Source organism: Anabrus simplex, chromosome 6 (genome assembly GCF_040414725.1).
Source record: "Anabrus simplex isolate iqAnaSimp1 chromosome 6, ASM4041472v1, whole genome shotgun sequence".
Classification (NCBI taxonomy): domain Eukaryota; kingdom Metazoa; phylum Arthropoda; class Insecta; order Orthoptera; family Tettigoniidae; genus Anabrus; species Anabrus simplex.
Window position 1 is genome coordinate 274,228,323 of NC_090270.1, and position 22,716 is coordinate 274,251,038.

General features: G+C 40.7%; 1 protein-coding gene across 1 annotated transcript in view; it reads left to right on the top strand.

Moving 5' to 3' along the window:
• The window catches only part of LOC136875975 (multiple inositol polyphosphate phosphatase 1), a 75,053-nt gene that overhangs the window by 6,962 nt on the left and 45,375 nt on the right, over positions 1-22,716 (top strand). The window lies entirely within an intron of this gene.

Genomic DNA, 22,716 nt, shown 5'->3' on the forward strand with positions numbered 1-22,716 from the left:
TGCAGATGTTGAATCAGCGAAAAGGGCATGGGAAAAACTGGACGAGTTGTGCAATGACGGAGGGCTAGTGAATGGTGCTATGACCTTGAAACAGTTAACTCATTTTGTGAAGCCGAAGGACATGAGTGTTCAAGAATACTTCGCAAAAATTAATCAACTTTGGAGGAGAACTAGTAAAGCCGGATACGAATTCACAGATCAACAAGTTGCAGGAATGATCATCGGAAATCTTACAGAGGAATATGCAGCTTGTATACCTTCCTTGGAAGCTGATTTGGCGAAACTGACCATCTCGAAGGTGAAGGCGAGATTACTCACGGAGGAAAGCAGAAGGAAACTTCAGCAAAATGGAGGAAAGGCTTATGACACTGGAAAACGTGAGGAGGATGAAGCTCAAGCCATGGTTGTTCAACAGAAGCGAGATATCAAGAAAGAAGACGTGGGACGAGGAAAATATAGTTGCTACAATTGCGGTAAACAGGGACATGTATCTAAATATTGTCGCAGTACCCAAAAGTGCTTCAATTGTGGTAAGTCAGGACATTATTCAAAAGTATGTCCAACAATGAAGAGTGACGAACCATCGCAGGAGAGTAAATCAGTGAATGCGAGTGGAAAACTGGTAAGCTCAGAAATTATACATGTAGTAGATAAGGCGATGAGCATGGTCGTTTCTGTGGGAGCTGAGAAAATTAAAGATTGGTTGTTCGATTCAGGTGCGTCCCATCATATGTGTCCAACAAAGGAGATGTTTACAGACATGTTAACAAATGTAACTGGGAATGTGGAAATAGGAGATAACAGTAAGCTGGATATTAAAGGTATAGGTAAGGTAAAAGTAAAAATGTCCACAGGATGGACAATTACATTTACAGACGTGTTGTATGTACCAAACTTAGGTGCAAATTTAATATCAGTTGGTAAGTTAACCAGCAAAGGTTTCAAAGTAGGATTTGCAGGTGAGAAAGCAGTGGTTGTAGATAAGAATGGAGATGAAACATTGTTTGTTGCAAACAGGAGGAATGATGTGTATGTAGTACAAATAGAGGGGAGAAATGATATTGTAGCTGTGAGTGACTGTGATCAAATGATAGATCAAGAATGTAATAACAATGTAGTATTTAAAAGTGTTGGGCAGGTTAGGTTGTGGCATGAGAGATACGGACATGCACATTCTGAAGCCTTGTTTAAATTGCCTATGTTAGAATTGAAAAGGAGTAATGACATTAATACTTGTTCTGTATGCATTCAGGGGAAACTAACTAACAAGGGAGTACCTAAGTCTTGTGAGCGTAAGGTAGAAAAACCACTTGATGTTGTGCACACTGATGTAATTGGAAAAATTAGTCCACCATCACTTGGGAAAGCTCAATATGTTGTAACCATGATTGATGAATACTCCAGATTTAATGTGGCTGTATGTATGAAAAATAAGGATGAAGTATTAGAGGTGTTTAATAGGTATCAGGCAAATGCAGAAAAGTTACATGGTGTAGGAATTAAGGTGGTGCAATCTGACAATGGTACAGAGTATACATGTAGCGGGTTTGAAGCACAATTGCAAAAATGTGGTATTACTCATAGGAGGTCAGTACCGTACACTCCACAACAAAATGGATTAGCAGAGAGGCAGAATAGAACGATGTTTGATACTGTTAGATGTCTATTGATCCAGTCAGGGTTACCAAAGGAATTCTGGGGAGAAGCGGTAATGACAGCAGTGTACTTGAGAAATAGGTGCCCATCCTCAGCAATAAATTTTCAGATACCGTATGAACTGTGGTTCAATAGGAAGTTGGATCAGGAAGAAATAGGTAGATTGAAAGTATTTGGATGTCAGGCATGGGCTGTGAGGGCAGACAGCAGGAAGTTAGATCCCAGAGCAGAGCCATGCGTTATAATAGGGTACGAGGCAGGTACTAAAGATGGATATAGGTTATGGAGTCTTGAAAGGGAAAGAGTAATAGTGAGAAGTGTCGTATTTGAGGAGCAGATATTTCCCTTTAAGGTGAAAAGTCCTGGAATTGATATCAAGGAAAAGATAAATGTACCAAAGGCAGAGGGTAGTGAAACATACTTTGACATACTGTGCACTGAAGATCCAGAGATAAAATTAGGGACTGAGTTAGACACAGAGGACGGAGAGGAAACATTGGCTGTTGAGCCAACGACCGGAGAGGAACAACTAGAGGTTGAGTCTATAGCAATACAAGAGCCAGGTAATAGTCTGAGAAGGTCAATAAGACAGAGGAAAGGTAAGACTTGTGCAGATTGTAAGGCAGTGATGGAAGTTAGGCATGCAAATATAGTAGAACCTAGAACAGTTGAGGAGGCTATGTCAAGCCAAGAGTCTGGTAACTGGATGGAGGCCATGAAAGTGGAGATCAATGAGATGAGAAAGAAGGATGTTTGGGAAATTGTAAAAAGACCAGAAAATGTCAAGATAATTAGTTCTAAGTGGGTGTTTTCATTGAAATATGACAGTGAGGGTAACATTCAGAAATATAAAGCCAGGTTGGTTGCCCAAGGTTTTAAGAGACAGATGAACCTTAGTTTTGATGAAACATTTAGTCCTGTTATAAAGAGGAAAACAATGAGACTGTTAATAGGTATTGCAGTACGTAGAGGCTGGACTGTAGAACATCTAGATGTAACTAGTGCTTACTTAAATAGTGAAATCAGTTGTACTGTATACATAGAGCAACCAGAATTGTTTGTAGAAAAGGATGTCCAAAACTATGTATGTAAATTGAAGAAAAGCATCTATGGACTACCTAATTAGAGTAAAGACTGGAATGCTTGTGTAGATGCTATAATTAGAAGACTAGATTTTAAGAGATGTATCAAAGAACCATGTGTGTATGTAAAGGAGTGTTGTATTGTTGGCTTGTATGTTGATGACATTATTGCAGTAGGTGACAAAGAGGTTGTTAAGTTGGTTAAAATAAGGTTGGCAGATGAGTTAGAGATTAAAGATCTAGGGAAGGCAACAAACTTGTTGTCAATAAAAATAGAACAGACAAAAGAAGGGGTTATGTTAAGTCAAAGTTTATACATTGACAAATTACTTGCTGATTTTTCCATGAGTGACTGTAAACCGAGTAAGACTGTTTTACCAAGTGGGTATTCAGCAGCTGAAAATGATGAGCAGGAATTTGATTGTACCATTTATCGCAGTGCAGTAGGAAGTTTGCTATATTTGTCAAATAATACTAGACCTGACATTGCATTTGCGGTAAGTAAAGTTAGTCAGAATTGTCAAAAACCTACGATTAAAGATTGGAAAGAAATGAAGCATATCATGAGATATTTATGTGGTACTAGAGATTTAAAGTTGTGTTTCAAAAATTGTGAGGAGTCAGTACAAGTGTTCTGTGATGCAGATTGGGCAGGAGATACTAAGTCTAGAAGATCAGTGAGTGGTTATGTAACTACTGTGGCAGGGGGAGCAGTATCATGGTATAGTAAGAAACAGAGTTGTATTGCTAGATCTACCATGGATGCTGAATACATGGCAATGGCAGAGGTATCTCGAGAAGTAACTTGGATGAAAGATTTGCTATCAGAGCTAGGGCTGGAAAGCTTTATGGATATACCTTGTAAAGTTTTTGCTGACAATGCAGCAGCAATTAAATTGAGTAAAAATGATTTTGTGAGTGAAAGGTCAAAACATATTGACATCATGTACCATGTATGTAGAGAACTGGTAGAAAAGGGGTTAATTGAGTTTGTATATGTAGCATCAGAGAGAAATGCTGCAGACTTGCTCACAAAGAATTTATCAAGCAACAAGCTTAAGAGTTTGTATAAGCTTATAGGTTTGCGATGAGAGGACAATTGATTGAGGTGTTGTATTTTTATTTTTTTGAGAAAAGGGGGGAGTGTTGGAATGTTGAAGTTTTCTCATAAAAAATAAAATGTCATGTATCATATCTTGTACATATTTTAGGAATACACATTGAGGTTATGTGTTGGTAATTCATATTAATTTAGTCAAGTGGTTTATCTTCATTTGTTATAGTCTTTGGACATTTTGAATTGCTATGTGCGTGTGTGTGTCAGTCAGTTGTAGTCAACAGGTCGTAATAAATGGATGTGTTATGAAGCTGGTGTTTCAATGGTATAAGTTTTGCCCTAAACGCGGTGTAAGCGAGCAGAAATGAAGATATTTTCAACAATAACACTGATTGTTCTCTCTTCCAAATTAGCCGTAGAAAAATTCAGCAAAGAATATTAAGAACTTACGGAAAAGTAAGTCGAAAGGGCCTGATAATAATGCCGGGGAAGTCCTGGAACTGGGAGGTAGAGCTATTCTACACTATTTGGAAATGCTCTTTATTGTGTCGCTCAACAATAGACAAATACCAGATGACTGAATGAAAGCAACTGTAGTTTCCCGATTTTTAAAGGGGACAACAGACTGCTGATGGACAATTATAGACCCATTAACCTTACGTCCATTGTATGCAAACAAATGGAACACCTCGTTTCAGAATATCTAAGGGAACAATGGGAGAAAAGTTCGTGGATTAATAGCCGGCAACGTGGTTTTAGAAAAGGTTTCTCCTGCGAGAGCCAGATGTTGTTGCTATTTCAAGATATTAGCGGCTCATTAGAAAAGGGTGTTTACGTTGATGCTATTGTAATTGTAATTATGATCCGAAAACTGGTAGAAACAAACATTGATAAAAGGGTGGTTCTGTGGATCCGGGAATTTTTGAGACCACATGCACAGAGTTAAGGTGGGAAATAAATACTAGACGGAGTTTCTATAACGTCGGGAGCAGTACAGGGTAGTGTTATAGGGCCACTCCCATTTATGGCGTTTATCAACAATCTACCGAACAAAATTTGAAGTGACTGCAGATTGTTCGCGGATGATTGTATAATATACTGAAGAATACAGAATGCTGGCGATAATAGGTTGTTGCAAACCGATCTAAATATACTCCATAAGTGGGGTGAAAATGAAAATAAATTCTCGAAAATGCAGTCTTATAAGAACGGGAAAGAAACATAGGCAAGGGGACTTTTTAATACTCTCTTGGATCGGACGCTCTTATAGATAGTGACTCATGTAAGTACCTAGGAATCCATGTAAACAGGGGTCCAAAATGGGACACTCACGTAGGAAATGTAATTTCTAAAGCGTACAAGTCCTTACACTTCGTGATGAGGGTGCTAATGGGCAGCAGTTCCGAGGCGAAGGCGGAGGGCAATATATCACTCATTAGACCAGTCCTGGAATAAGGAGCAGCCGTATATGATCCATACCAAACAGGACTCATTAATGAACTGGAGATGGTACAGCGAAAGGCTGCAAAATTCGTGCTGAATGACTTCAATCCTAGAAGTACAGTGTGACAAGCATGATAGAAAAACTTGTGTGAGAGACGCGTGGGGCTGGAAGGAAACGAACACGGTTATGTGCCATGTATAATGTCTATACGATGATAATGATGATGATGCTTGTTGTTTAAATAAGCCTAACATCTAGGTCATCGGCCCCTAAACATGCCTATACGAATAAGCCAACTTGGGGAGTAGGTAGTAGTTGCGTAAGTAGGACAGATCATCCACATAAAGTAAAAGGTGTAGATCGCAGAAAACTAATTATGGTAAATATTCGTTCATAAATCGGGGAACTGATTATTGGAATTCATTACCTGCAGCTGTCTCAAAGCCTTTTCCCAAAAATGTAATAGGCTTCAAGACTAGACTCAAGCATTCTGTAAACTATCTATAAAGTGTGTGTAAATTTCTATGTAATGGTGTAATTTTTTAATGTAAGGCTCAATCCATTGTAAACCGTACTATTAAGGTATTAATACATCCGAATTATTCAAAGTATGTGTGAATTTGCATATGATGGAGTTATGTTGTTGATGATAATGATGCTTGTTGTTTAAAGGGGCCTGACATCTGAAGCTAGTTTTAAGTTTACTTCATTATCATACTACTGGAAGTGATCACTGTCCGCGGATATTTCCCAACTGTAATGTATTTGTTAAAAATAATGATATAGGCGAAATGTCGAATTCGTCGTACAGGGACGAGACAAAGCTCGTTTTAAGCCGCACGACGCGAAGAAGAAAAACGCGGCAAATCCCTACGGTCCGGAAATCACTTTTTAATGCCTTAAACCAACCGTTATGGAGATATTGGCACCACACTACCCCCGCTCTGGGAATCGAATGAAGAAATGACCGGCCGTAACCATGGCAATGTCAGCTCAAGGATTCTGTAGTAGAATCCTGGTCTGGTGTTCAAAGAGGCCAAGGAGTGAATCTGCTTAAACATTTTAAAATAGCTAGGGTTAATCTGCTGAGATAGTTTCTTTATTTTTTTATTTTTTATAATCTGCTTTATGTCGCACCGACACAGATAGGTCTTATGACGACAACGGGATAGGAAAGAGTTAGGTGTGGAAAAAAGCAACCGTGGCCTTAATTAAGGTACGGCCCCAGCACTTGTCTGGTGTGAACATGGGGAAACCACAGAAAGCCATTTTCAGGGCTACCGACAGTAAGGTTCGAACCCACTATCTCCCGAATACAAGCTGATAACTACGTGACTCAAACCGCACAGCCACTTGCTCAGTACTAATTGTTTCTGGAACCACATTTCCATATTTATGACGATAATGAATGTGAATAGCACATAAGTGTTACTTTCGCTATTTACGAGGGATTCTATTTAAATATTTCAAACTCATAAATTGATACACATATGACTTACTGTCTGGAGAAAAGCACTATGGGGGTAAGCCACCCCTAGCACCCCTAGGGATGGATGGAGGTGGGGAAGGGGTGGCATATAATAATAATAATAATAATAATAATAATAATAATAATAATAATAATAATAATAATAATAATAATAATGTCATTTGCTTTACGTCCCACTAACTACTTTTACGGTCTTCGGAGACGCCGAGGTGCCGGAATTTAGTCCCGAAGGAGTTCTTTTACGTGCCAGTAAATCTACCGACACGAGGCTGTCATATTTGAGCACCTTCAAATACCACCGGACTGAGCCAGGATCGAACCTGCCAAGTTGGGTTAGAAGGCCAGCGCCTTAACCGTTTGACCCACTCAGCCCGGCAAGGGTGGCATATAAAAAGAACTGAAAATAGTTTCGAATCCACAGTTTTCGTGGTCGCTGAGATGAACAGTGACACTCCGGATGTCCTTTAGGTCAAGTTCAGCTTCATTAGCTTGGAAAGGGGGTAGGGGTGGGGGTTAAGAAGGGGGTGAAAATGGTCCAAAATGGCCGAGATTATGGATATATGTGTATGTTGCTGCATAGCTGTTAATCAAACTTTGTACACATATGACTTACTAACTGGGGGAAAAATGCTTTGGGCGTGAGTAGAAAAGGGGTGAATTATAAAAATTAATATAAAAAGGCCAATATTAACATAGAATCCACAGTTTTCCGGTTCAAGATTAATAATGACACTCCAGATGTTCAGAGGCGTACGCAGAAATTGTTTTCGGGAGGGGATATTAAATGAGTTATTAAATCTTGAGGACTTCTATAAAGTAATGTTAGGTGCATATTGTGAAATTACAAACACTAAATTACAATTTTTCAAAATAACACAATTATTTCATTAAGACGCATTACATCGGCAACAACTATGTCTTTCCGCAGAAACCGACATCACTATTCTCCGGACCACCTTTTGAGCAGACTAAAGCGGAAATGAGTGTATAGACCAGAGGATGGCGCGGGTGACAGGGGCGTTCTGTCTGAAGTTCTGAATTCGTCAGATTACAAATATTTTACCATTTCGTGCCATCCATTGTTCACAAAGCCCTATGCTGTCGGTCATTCAACTTCCGGCTTAACTGTCCCTTTCTCCACAGGTCCACACTTCCTCTCGCTCAACTCTGGCAGTGGTAAATTCGCTTCCCTTTAAAACAAAAGACCGCACAGAGGTCTTATAATACCAGTAGCGTAGCCAGGATCGGTCGATAGGCGCGGGTTATAGTTATAAAATGCTGATAGAACATAATGAAGGTTTGTGTGTGGTGCGCACATGCATGACTTGCCTATATAAAGACACTGATACAAGTTAAATATGTCGATATTCGGATTGCAGTACACTACAAAATCTTACATTAAAATAAAGAACAAGAAAAATGCGATCAAGGCCAACAGTTTTACAATCTAAAATCCAACTTTCGAGGCTTCTTAGAAAATATGTCAACAGATCTGTTGGTCTCTGACGGTTTATGTTTATTTCCTTTTTGTAAAGTTTCCATGGGGGTTCTAACCCCCAGTAAAGCCCACCCCCAAACCCTTGGCTACGCCCCTGTATAATATATTGTTCATCTTTTGCTAATAACACATGGGTATTACCTGCGAACTGCCATGTATTAACAACTGCAGAATACAACACAGACTGAAGGTGAAATATTAGATCAAGCTCACTGTAATATTTATTAATGGAAGTTGGATGAAAACCAGTGTGGTTTCAGACCACAGAGAGGCTGTCAGGATCTGATTTTCAATATGCGCCAGGTAAATGAAGAATGTTACGAGAGGAATAGACAGTTGTGTTTATGTTTCGTAGATCTAGATAAAGCTTATGACAGGGTACCGAGGGAAAATATGTTCGTCATACTGGTGGATTATGGAATTAAAGGTAGCCTAGATTATTCAAATCAAACAAAGGCATGTGTGTTGACAATTGGGCTGCAGTGAGAATTGATGATAGAATGAGTTCTTGGTTCAGAGTATTTACAGGCGTTAGACGAGGCTGTATTATTTAACCTTTGCTGTTCGTAGTTTACATGGATCATCTGTTGAAAGGTATAAAGTGGCAGGGAGGGATTCAGTTAGGTGGAAATGTAGTAAGCAGTCTGGCCTATGCTAACGACTTGGTCTTAATGGCAGATTGTACCGAAAGCCTGCAGTCAAATATCTTGGAACTTGAAAAACCGAGCTCGATAGCTGCAGTCGCTTAAGTGCGGCCAGTATCCAGTAATCGGGAGATAGTAGGTTCGAACCCCACTGTCGGCAGCCCTGAAAATGGTTTTCCGTGGTTTCCCATTTTCAAACCAGGCAAATGCTGGGGCTGAGCCTTAATTAAGGCCACGGCCGCTTACTTCCCACTCCTAGCCCTTCCCTGTCCCATCGTCGCATCGTGCGACGTAAAGCAACTAGCAAAGAAAGAAAAAAAAAAAAGAACTTAAGAACTTGAAAATATGTGCAATGAGTGTGACACAAAGCTGGAACAGGTAGATAATTTTAAGTAGGCCTATTTAGGTTGTGTGTTCTCCCAGGATGTTAATATAGTAAGGGAGATTGAATCAAGGTGTAGTAAAGCTAATGCAGTGAGCAGGCAGTTGCGATCAACAGTATTCTGTAAGAAGGAAGTCAGTTCCCGGACGAAACTATCTTCACATCGGTCTGTTTTCTGACCAACTTTGCTTTACGGGAGCGAAACCTGGGTGGACTCAGGATATCTTATTCGCAAGTTAGAAGTAACAAACATGAAAGTAGCGAGAATGATTGCTGGTACAAACAGTTGGGAACAATGGCAGGAGGGTACTCGGAATGAAGAGATAAAGGCTAAGTTACGAATGAACTCGATGGATGAAGCTTTACCATAGCCAAGTACTGTAGATGGTTCTGAGCTGTACGCATAAACCGGTGGTGGGGTCATGTGAGGCGACTGGAGGAGGATAGATTACCTAGGACAATAATGGACTCTATTATGGAGGGTAAGATAAGTTGAGGGAGGCCAAGACGACGATGATTAGACTCAGTTTCTAACGATTTAAAGATAAGAGGTATACAACTGAATGAGGCCACAGCACTAGTTGTAAATAGAGGATTGTGGCGACGTTTAGTAAATTGACAGAAGCTTGCAGACTGAACGCTGAAAGGCATAACGGTCTATAATGATGATATATGTATGTATGGAAGCATCAGCACATTTTTGGCAAACTCGTAGTTCAAATTAAAAGCAAAATAATGAGATACCGGTACCTAAAATCTTCATTTACATGGTTGCCACAATTAATCATAAGTTTTAAACTTCAGAATTTCGATGGGGGGGGATTTATACCCCACCAATCATCCCCCCCACCCCCACCCCCACTGTGCGTACGCCCCTGCAGATGTCTCAGTCCAAGTTCTAGCGCTATCAGCACGGGTGTGAGAAGGGGAAAAAAGAAAATGCCCAAAATCGCCGAGATTATGCCTACGGATGAATATGTGTATGTTCCAGCATAGCTCTCAACCAAACTTGATACTCATACGACTTAATACCTAGAAAAACGACTGTGGAGGCAAGACACCCCTAGCGCCCCATATGGGAGGGGATGAAATGTAGAAAATAACCGAAAACTACCGATATTAGTGTCGAATCGATAGTTTTCGGGGTCGCCGATATGAATTGTGACACTCTGGATGTCGTTTAAGTCAACAGATCAGCCGCAGTCGAAATGGAGGTTGAGAAGGGGTGAAAAAGAATGTCCATAATGGTCGATATTTCTGTGGCTTGGTTCTAAAAGGGCCAATGTAATTTTTTTATCGAAATTGAGATATTAACTGATACAAGCACGTTTTATCCTGGTTTGCAACATGTTAAAAGGGCCAATGTCTCTGTTAAGTACTAAACGAACAGTTAACGTTTAATTAAATGAGCCCTTGCCAATAATGTTAGGTTACCAATAAAGATTAGAGACCCGGCAATTTTTAAAGAATACTATAGAAAAGATTAGCGTTTAATAAGGTGACTTTCACAAAGAAAGTATAAAGTTATATAAAGTTAGTTGTTGAAAAAATAATTGGAAAACTATAAGCAAAACTTCAAATGCTCATAGCTCAAAAACAGGTTTTTTGACATTGGCCCTTTTAGAACCAAGCCACAGATTTATGAATGTATATGTTTTAGTATACCTCCATAATAACATAATTTTGAGGGCCTCGAGTTCGATTCCCGGACGGGTCGAAAATTTTAATTGTGTATGGCTATTTCTCCGAGTGTTTGCGTCCGTCGTAATGCACGTCTCTTCATCTACATGGAATACACCACAATTCGAATCAGCACAGAACCACGCAATAGGGAATTCATCTCCCCATACAAGGTTGGCAGCAGGGAAGGCAACCGGCCATGAAAATGAGACAAATTCACATCACATATGACTTACTATCTGCAACAACAAAAAGACTGCATGGGTAATAAACCCCTAGCATCCCGTGGGGCGAGGTGGGGGGGGGGGGGGGGTGTGACAAGTAAAAATAATCTAAAACAACCAATATTAGTGTCGAATCCATAGTATTCTGGGTTGCTGAGATGAATCGTGACATTATGAATGACGTTTAAGTCCAAGTTCAGCCACCATCGGCATGGTGGTTCAGAAGGGATGAAAAAATAAAATGTCCATCATGACGGAGAGGAGTGTTGATTCCATATTTTTGAGAGTCCCTAGGCTGATTGGTGACAGCCCAAGTGACAGAATCGCGTACATCATATAGGCCTATATAGCGTGGCGCGTAAATACATGCAGTTATAACTTACTTTTATTATTTGTTTGAAAGGATCAGCTACCTCTCAGACAATCTCGGGTGCCACAAGAAAATAGTTTAACGCGAAACTAAATAATCTCAAATTAAATCTTGAAATTATATGGTAAGGTAAGGGTTACTCTGCCCGAAGGCAGGTCCGAACTTCCGCAGAGGTGTTCCTGAGACGGAGTTTACGTGCGGTAGAGTGGCCAGTTCCTTTCCGCTCGTCCATTCCCTTACCCCCCACCAACAGCTTGTAGCAACCCATCCAACTCCTGACCACGCCCAATGTTACTTAACTTCGGAGATCTCACGGGATCCGGTGTTTCAACACGGCTACGGCCGTTGGCTTGAAATTATATGCATAACAGTATTTTTTCTTTCTTTCTTTCTTTCTTTCTTTCTTTCTTAATCCGTTTACCGTCCAGGGTCGGATTTTCCCTCGGACTCAGCGAGGAATCCCACTTCTACCGCCTTAAGGGCAGTGTCCTGGAGCGTCAGTACAACCGAGGAGGAGGACCAGTAGCTCACCCAGGCAGCATCACCTACTATGCTGAACAGAGGCATTGCGGGAGCGGGGAGGGAGGGAAGATTGGAAGGGACAGACAAGGAAGAGGGAAGGCCTTAAGATATGTAAATGAAATGGCGTATGGCTTTTAGTACCGGGAGTGTCCGAGGACATGTGCGTCTCGCCAGGTGCAGATCTTCTGATTTGAGGCCCGTAGGCGACTGCGCGTCGTGATGAGGATGAAATGATGATGAAGACAGCACATACACCCAGTCCTCGTGCCAGCGGATTTAACTTCCCGACCCTGCCGGGAATCGAACCCGGGACCCCTGTGACCAAAGGCCAGCACGCCAACCACTTAGCCATGGAGCCGGTCCTTAAGATCGGTACGATCGTGGTATTTGCCTGGAGGAGAAGTGGGAGTCGTCCTGAGATTTCTCACAAGAATTCTACTCTTGACTTCGTGTCAGTGAGGGTCTGTTTGGTCAAGTTTAGCGTTTTAGAGTCTTGTCCCTGTTCTTTCAGGATGCTGAACAGAGATTGACAATCTATTGAATCATAAACCTTCTTGAAATCTACGAAGGTACAGATGATTGGGAGGTTTCTGAGGGCCCTGAATTATTATTATTATTATTATTATTATTATTATTATTATTATTATTATTATTATTATTATTATTATTATTGCTGGCCCTGTGGTGTAGGGGCAGCGTGTCTGCCTCTTACCCGGAGGTCCCGGGTTCGATTCCCGGCCAGGTCAGGGATTTTTACCTGGACCTGAGGGCTTGTTCAAGGTCCACTGAGCCTACGTGATTAGAATTGAGGAGCTATCTGACGGTGAGATAGCGGCCCCGGTCTAGAAAGCCAAGAATAACGGCCGAGAGGATTCGTCATGCTGACCACACGACACCTCGTAATCTGCAGGCCTTCGGGCTGAGCAGCAGTCGCTTGGTAGGCTAAGGCCCTTCAGGGGCTGTAGTACCATGGGGTTATTATTATTATTATTATTATTATTATTTTCTTAATCTGCTTACCCTCCAGGGTTGGTTTTTCCCTCAGACTCAGCGAGGGATTCCACCTCTACCGCCTCAAGGGCAGTGTCCTGGAGCGTGAGACTTTGGGTCAGGGGAGATGAAACAGGAGAAGAGGACCAGTACCTCGCTTAGGCAGCCTCACTTGCTACGCTGAACAGGGGACCTTGTGGGAGGATGTGAAGATTGGAAGGGATAGGCAAGGAAGAGGGAAGGAAGCGGCTGTGGCCTTAAGTTAGGTACCATTCCGGCAGTTGCCTAGAGGAGAAGTGGAAAACCATGCAAAACTGCTTCAAGAATGGCTGAGGTGGGAATCGAACCGCTTCTACTCAGGTGAGCTCACGAGGCTGAGTGGACCCTGTTCCAGTCCTCGTACCACGTTTTAAATTTCGTGGCAGAGCCGGGAATCGAACTCGGGCCTCCGGGGGTGACAGCTAATCTTACTAGCCACTATACTACCGAGGCAGTATTTGTTTAATAACTCGCTTATTTCTTGATAGACTTCCACTACTGTAATTTCTTGTTTCTCAATAGGCCTACATTTAATTGTTGTGGCGACGATTCTATATTTCGCCTATATTAGCTACAGACAGACTTTCTGCTTTAGATAATTTCACGTTGTATTCATTATTATGGCCATTGACTGCAATGTATATTTCATGAATAAGTGTTTTGATAATTTGATCTTTGAACTACCACTATCCCTACTATCTCCACCGAGGTCCATCATTTACAATATCACATTTAATATGTATAACGTACCGATCAAAATATTGATTAAAGTTTCAATTAAACAAATTGCTGCTAAAGAGCGATAACACTAACATCAAGTTTGTCAGCTCAGTGCAAGACACGCCCCGTGCTTTAGAGAGGATGTACACCGTATGCGCAAGAACTAAACATTTGGAAATAACCAGGGAAGTCCATGGGCGCCCATACCCGGGGGCAAGGTGGGGACAGCCCCCCCCCCCCCCCCCAGCTCTCAGGGAAAGGAAAAAATCTAATATAGTCAGGTGTTTTTCTTTCAAGAAAATGGTTCAAAAATCGGTATTACGTAGAAGTGGTAGGGGATACCGTGTGTGGTATTCTACCGTGGAATACAAGTCTATATTCATCTACGCCAGACGCCAGGGAAACTTTCCCAGAGTGTGATGTGGGAGAGGGAGAGGAGGGAAACTTTCAGAGTGGGATGTGGAAGAGGGAGAGAAGGAGGGAAACTTTCAGAGTGTGATGTGGAAGAGGGGGAGAAGGAGGGAAACTTTCCCAGAGTGTGATGTGGAAGAGGGAGAGGAGGGCAAAGGAAAGTGAATATCGTCATTAGTAAATCAAGCCCTAGTGAATTACAGGACATACGGAAGGAATATTTTGAAAATTGACCAACTGCAAAAGGAATTCATGCAGATGAGAACGATAATGATGATGAAATCACGACAGAGAATATGAAGAGAATATCAAGTAAAGAAGGGCGCAAAATTTGATTCGAAATTGTGAAATATAGTGGGAAGGCAGGGATGAAATTGCTGTAGGCTGTAAAGTAACAAAACTAGTAATGATATGAAATAGGTAGGCTGCCTTCTGTCTGAACAATAGCAGTGATTAGATCAATATTCAAGCAAGAGAACTGGAGATTCTTGGATCAGTATAGGCCTATTCTTACATGTTACAAACCTCATTATTGGCCCGTATTGAAAATTTACAGTTCAAAAATAATAAAGGTGTTCATACTAATCCACGTATTCAATACTTTATTTCCACTTAAAGCAGTTACATAATCACATTAACACTTATTAAGGGCGAAACATGTCCCAAATAAGTGTTATTGTGTTTATGTAACTACTTTAAGTGGAAATAAAGTATTGAATAGGTGGATTAGTGAACACCTTTATTATATTTGAACAGTATAGGCCTACCAGGCACAGTTTACATAGGCATATTTTATAAATGGAGGAGATGGAAATCACAATGGACAGACAGACTGTCAGGAACGAGATTTTCAATATGCGCCAGATAACGAAAAGATGCTACGAGAAGATTAGACAGGTATGCTTTTGTTTCGTAGATTGGGAGACAGCGTCTTACACCAAGGGAAAGTGTGTTTCCCATACTAAGAGATTGTGAGATCAGGGGGTGGGATTTTACAAGTATAATCAAAGACATTTATGTTTTGGATCTGTTGCAATGAGAGTTGAATACAGGCGTTATGCAAGACTGTGATCTTTCACCCATATTTATGGTTGTTTCCATGGATCATTCACTGAAAAGTTTAAGTGAGGCCTACTCATTCAACCTATTCAACCCCTGAAAAATAGGGTATATTTAACCTGTCCTTACTTAGCAACAGAATGCGTTACTCAAATTGTGTTTGAGTCATCAGTTCAATAGACTGGTTTGATACAGCTCTCCATGCCACCCTATCCTGAGCTTACCTTTTCATTTCTACATAACTACTACACCCTACATGTGCTCTAATCGGCTTGTCATATTCGTATCTTGGTCTGCCCCTACCATTCATACCACCTTCACTTCCCTCAAAAACCAACTGTACAAGTCCTGGGTGTCTTCTACCTCTTCTTCTGGTCAAATTTAGCCAAATTGATCTCCTCTCACCGATTCGATTCAGTATCTCTTCATTCGTGATTCTATCTACCCATCTCACCTTCAGCATTCTTCTGTAACACTACATTTCAAAAGCTTCTGTTCTCTTTCTTTCTGAGCTTGTTATCATCCATGTTTCACTCCCGTACAATGCCACGCTCCAGACGAAAGTATTCAAAAACATCTTTCTAATTCCTACATCAATGTTCGAGGTGAACAAATTTCTTTTCTTAAGAAAGACCTTCCTTGCTTGTGCTAGTCTGCATTTCATGTCCTCCTTACTTCTACCATCATTAGTTAGTTTACTACCCAAGTAACGATATTCATCTACTTCCTTTAAGACTTATTTTCTTACTCTAGTATTTCCTGCATCACCTGACTTTGTTCGATCGCACTCCATTTACTTTTATTTTGGACATTTATTTTCATCTTGTATTCCTCCTCCAAGACTCTGTCCATACCATTCAGCAATTTCTCCAGATCTTTTGCAGAGTCAGATAAAATAACAATTTCATCGGCAAATCTCGGGGTTATGATTTCCTCTTCTTCTGTGAATAATATTTTGCAGGCGTGAGGTACTAAACTAATGGTGCAGTAGTCTGGAATAGGTATATCAACATTCTGCCATCCTGTCGCATACATCTTACACACTGAATGGAATAACCTCTCCATGCCGGTTTCTCCTAAGGCAGTCAATAATTCTGAGGGTATGTCATCAATATTCCTGGTGCCTTGTTCCTACTTAGGTCTCTTAAAGCTCTGGCGAATTCTGACCTCAAAATTGGGTCTCCCATGTCATCAGCATCAACAGCCTCTTCTTGTTCCAGAACCCTATCATCTACTTCTTTATCTTGATACAACTGTTGCATATGTTCCCGCCATCTTTCTGACTTGTCTTCTTTCCCTAGAAGTGGTTTTCCCTCTGAGCTCTTAATATTCACACACCTAGTTTTCCTTTCTCCAAAGTTTTCCTTGAGTTTCCTGTATCCAGCATCTACCTTTCCTAGGACCATAGAACCTTCAACCTCCTTGCACTTCTTTTTCAGCCATTCTTCCTTAGCTGTCCTGCACTTTCTATCTGCTTCATTCTTTATTTGCCTGTATTCTTTTCTGCCCTCCTCATTTTTTGCATTCTTGTACTTTTCCCGTTCGTCACTTAGGTCTAGTATCTCTTGAGTTATCCACACTTTCTTAGTTGATCTTTCCTAACTTTTCTTCAGCAGCCTTACTTATCTCATTGTTCATGACTGTCTATTCTTCCTGTACTGTGTTTCCTTCAGCTTTTTCATTTAGTCGTTGTGTTACGTGTTCCTTGAAACAATCCCTCACACTCTTTTCTTTCAACTTGTTTAGATTCCTTTTCCTTGCATTCCTTCCTTTCTTCAATTTCTTCAGTTTCACATGGCATTTCGTGACTAACAGGTTGTGGTCAGAGTCCACATCTGCTCCTGGGAAAGTCTTGCAATCCAACACCTGGTTTCTGAATCTCTGCCTAATCATAATGAAGTCTATTTGATACCTTCCAGTGTCTCCAGGTCTCGTACATGTATACAGTCATTGTTTGTGGTGTTTGAACCAAGTGTTAGCAAGGACTAAATTATGATCGGTGCAGAATTCAACCAGCCGGCTTCCTCTTTCATTTTTTTGTCCCTATCCGAATTCTCCTACTATGCTACCTTCTCTTCCTTGGCCTACCACTGTATTCCAGTCTTCCATCACAATTAGATTTTCGTCGCCTTTTACACATTGTATTAAATCTTCTATCTCTTCGTATATTCTTTCGATTTCTTCATCACCCGCTGAACCAGTAGGCATATAGACCTGCACTATTGTGGTGGGCATTGGCTTGGTGTCTATCTTGACAACAATAATTCTTTCACTATGCTGGTCGTAGTAGCATACCCGCTGCCCTATTTTCCTATTCATTATTAAACCAACTCCTGCATTTCCCGTGTTTGATTTTGTGTTGATAATTCTGTAGTCGCCTGACAAAAAAATCCTGCTCTTCCTGCCAACATACTTCACTTATATCAACTATATCTACTTTAGTCTATCCATCTCCCTTTTCAGATTTTCTAACCTACCACAACAATTCAAACTTCTAACATTCCACGCTCCGACTCGCAGAATGTCAGTATCCATCTTCCTGATGATCGCCCCCTCTCATGTAGTCCCCACTCAGAAATCCGAGAGGGGGACTATTATTTTCACCTCCGGAATATTTTACCCGGGAGGAAGCCATCATCAGAACATTATTCATACAGAGAGAGTTTCATATCCTCGGGAATTAGTTACTGCTGTAGTTTCCCATGTAGCATTGTCAACATGGCTAATCCATATCACAAGACCAAATCAGTCAATCATGTAGACTGCCGCAATGCAATTTCCGAAAGACTGCAATGCCCCCCCCCCCTCAATCCCTTTCGATGAACCATTTGTTAGTCTGGTCTCTCAACAGATACCCATCCGATATGGTTGCACCTACGGCTCGGCTGTCTGCTTCATTGGGACACTCAAGTCTCCCCACCGCGGCACGTTCCCAGGGGAGGTATAGAAAATTATCCACTCAAAATGGTGTCTCTGAAATGTGTATTGTTTAGCTGTTTCCTAGATAATTTACTCAGAAAATATCAACATTTTCAATTACGCGGTATTCTTTCTTCACTATACTGACTAGTGCTGTGCTACAAGTCATTCTAGAATATAATTTAAATCTAGGGAGTATTTTTTTTTTTTTTTTTTTTTTTGGTCCACCTCTGTGGTGTAGTGTGATTAGTGTGGTGTTAATGTGATGTCCGGCTACATGGCTAAATGGTTAGCGTGCTGGTGTCCAGTGGTCCAGTGGGTCCTGGGTTCGATTCCTGGCCAGGTTGAGGATTTTAACCTTAATTGGTTAATTCCAGTGGTTCGGGGACTGGGTGTGTGTGGCGTATTCAGCATTAGAAATCATCCTAGGTAGGGCCCTCATCTCCACAGACATGCAGGTCACCTAATAGGCCGTCTACGAGAAAAAGACCCGCACCAGGCCTCTCCGGAGGCCATACACCATTATTATTATTATTATTATTATTATTATTATTATTAGTGTGATTACCTTCCACCCCTGGAGGCCCGGGCTCGATTCCCGATTCTGCCACGAAATTTGAAAAGCGGTATGAGGACTGGAACGGGGTCCACTCAGCCTCGGGAGGTCAACTGAGTAGAGGGGAGTTCGATTCCCACCTCAGCCATCCTTGAAGTGGCTTTCCGTGATTTCCCACCTCTTCTTCTCCAGGCAACTGCTGGGGTGGTACCTAACTTAAGGCCACGGCCGCTTCCTTCCCTCTTCCTTGCTTATCCCTTCCAATCTTTCCATACCCTACAAGGGCCCTGTTCAGCATAGCAGGTGAGGCCACCTGGGAGAGGTACGGGTCCTCCTTCTCAGTTATATCCCCAACGAAATGTCTGATGCTCCGGGACACTACCCTTGAGGCGGTAGAGGTGGAATCCCTTGCTGAGTCCGGGGAGAAACGAAACCTGAACGGTAAATTGACTTTATTTTTTTTAAAGGAATTTTTTGGACAAGGTTTCTTCAAGAAGATAATTTTAATATTAGAACTCATAAAAATAATTATTAGTTAACCATATTCTGTTTCATACAGATTTAGGCCTACACATGACTAATAAATTTTCTTCACTCATAATATTAGTTCATTAGTCAGCTGATACAAATGGTGGTTAGAATAAGTTGGCTACAACAGGCTATTAATCCATATATGTTCAACAGGCTCACTTTATATTTTCGTTGCTGTGACATGCATATGGGAATGGCTAAAGTAAGTGAAAATAATGTGAGAGAATAAAGTTTGTTTGCAGAAAGTGCTTGAGTTAACACGTCAACTATTTCCAGCCTATTGCACACTCTAAAATCCTCTTTGTTCTTTTTACAATTTTTATTTTATGTGTTTTTAAAATCTCTCTTGAGATAGACTAGTAAAATCTTGGTTTACTGGTGGTATAAACCAAGATTTTAAAGGATAGATGGAACCTCCAAGCAGAACTGCACCAGGAAATGTTCTCCAATGATTAGCCATCTTATTGTTCAGTTCCCCCTATCATCGCTGACACTACCAGGCCAATTCGCACAAACATTGTAGAATTCTAAATTTGGTCCACATATGAGCATTATGTTCAAGAAATGTTTCCTGTATCAATCAACAAATGCTGGTCCATATATATCTACTTATCACAGACACAATGATATTGTGTATCACTGCCAACCCCTGGAGTGCAATTTAAGCTGCTGTTTTGAAGTTAATGCTTCATTCCTTGCAATGGGACATTCTAAGATATTAGGCTACCAGTCCTATCAAGCAAATGCTCAAAAGTTCTGTAATCTAACCCAAATCCCTCATTGTATTCATATGTTTGTTACCTACTAGTAGGCTACAAGACTTTTTTTTTTTTTTTTTGCCTAACATTTATTGGATGATGAACAGGTACCGGTACCTACACCAGCTCCTCATCACTATTTGAATCTGAGTAGACCATTTCAATGATCTTCACGATTTTATGCCAAAATATTAAAATATAAATCACTTTGGTTTTACTAATAATATGGATTATGAGTCAAAACACACTCATGGAAATAACCCCAATAATATAAGTAACCTTTATTAGTCACGTTGGTTGGCTATGAAAAAATTACTAATATTAGCCTATTTGGAATATCTACGGTACTAATAATTTTGACTCATAAACTAATTACTAATATTATTAGCTAATAACTCTATGAAAGGTAATACTAATAAACTATATATTAAACAAATTATGAAAACTAAAGTCAGTCAGTCCGGCCATTCTATCTGGTCGATTTCCTTCATTTTTTTAACTGAAAGGTATTCATGCACAGATTTGTCATCACTGATTACTGACAAAAATAAGGGCTATTGGACTAGACAAAAGAGTGGTTGAATGGATGGGTACATTTCTGAAAAGTAGAACTCAGAGAATTAGAGAAGGATAAGTGTTATCTGTTCCTGTAATGATTATGAGGGGGATCCCACAGAGCAGTATTATTGGTCCTTTGTGTTCGTATATGATATGAGTAAAGAACTGGAATCACAGATAATACCAATATAAATGGTCCGTTATTGGACATTATAAATTTTCCAGCTAACTCATTACTGGTTGCCAGCGTTTCGCCCCCGTGTGCTAGGCTGGGCTCATCAGTTGGTACCTAGCACACCTACCAAGACGCTGGCTAGTGCATACCGTGGAGGCCACTGCGTAGGCTAACTGTAGCCACCGGCAGTGCCAATGCACTACGAGACACTTTGTCCCACTACAAAAAATTGATGCCTGCTTGGCCATCAGATGATATAGATGTTGATTCCCATAGGGAATCAGAAATATTTGTTCCGAATGAGTAAATTTATAATACCAATATAAATGGTCCATTATTGGACATTATAAATTTTCCAGCTAACTCATTACTGGTTGCCAGCGTTTCGCCCCCGTGTGCCAGGCTGGGCTCATCAGTTGGTACCTAGCACACCTACAAAGTGTCTCGTAGTGCATTGGCACTGCCGGTGGCTACAGTTAGCCTACGCAGTGGCCTCCACGGTATGCACTAGCCAGCGTCTTGGTAGGTGTGCTAGGTACCAACTGATGAGCCCAGTCTGGCACACGGGGGCGAAATGCTGGCAACCAGTAATGAGTTAGCTGGAAAATTTATAATGTCCAATAACGGACCATTTATATTGGTATTATAAATTTACTCATTCGGAATAAATATTTATGATTCCCTATGGGAATCAACATCTATATCATCACAGATAATGCTATTTATGGAGAGAGTGGTGGTGGTGATTATTGTTTTAAGAGAAACCATCCTCTATTAACACTAATAAGAAAGAAGTGGAATTGGTCCAACCCTTCAAAAAATTAAGATATCAGATATGGAAAGACGAGCTCCACAAAGGGCGTGAAAATTAAAGACTCCCTAGGCCTAGACAGGGCGTGAAAATTAAAGACTCCCTAGGCCTAGACACCTAGCACCATCGGAGTCAGAAAAGAACAAGTGTTGACCAAGGGATGTCATATAGGACAAATGAAAGTGGGGAGTCTGGCACAAGTAAGTGGAAGCAATGGCATGACTCAACTAAGAGCCCCGTGGTCGCCAACACACGCTCCTAAGTTAAGAGCCTGTGGGGCTCATTGGAGTCGATGGTATGGAATGACATTAGTAGATGAATAAGCTTGAGTGAAGCTTTCAAAAGTAAGAAGATAGTTGAAATTCAAGAGGACAAATTGGGGAAAATATTCATTTACAGCACGAGGAGTGAGGGATTGGAATAATTTATCAAAGGAAATGTTCATTTTTTCCAATTCTTTGAAAATATTGTTATAGCACTTAAGTTGATAAAATGTCAACCTTTACATCTCAATTAAAATTTGTTCAGAGAGTATAAAAACTTACCATTTTTTAGCTATTTGTTTTCAATTTTGATGCCTTACCACTCCAGTTATATCAATAAGACCTGGGTACCTTTTGTTGTCTATAAATTTTCGTGCCCCCCCCACACATACACACACTTCTAATTTCCAATTGCCACTACTGACCACAAAAGAGGCTTTCCTTTGGTTCCATCCAGTTTAAGAGGTGATCAGTTGTTTCTTTCCACATTTTGATCTTGGCAGTATCTGTTTCCCCTTCAAGCTTTGATGGTTGTTTAAATGAAGATTTTCCTAGACTTAACTCTCAGTGGGAAGGGAAAAGTGAAAAGAATGAATATGCTTCTGATATAAATGTCTTAAATCTTCAATGTTCACCACTCTCTCTTTTGTATAGCTGTGAAGTTACATTCGGGAGATGGTGGTTCCAATTCCAGCGTCGGCAGCCCTGAAGATGGTTTCCTGTGGCTTCCTATTTTCACACCAGGCAAATGTTGAGGTTGTGCCTTAATTAAAGCCATGGTCATTACTTTTCCAATCATGGCCCTTTCCCATCCTTACATCACCAGAAACCTTCAATGTGTAATGTGATATAATAACTAGCAAAGGAACTCTATTTGA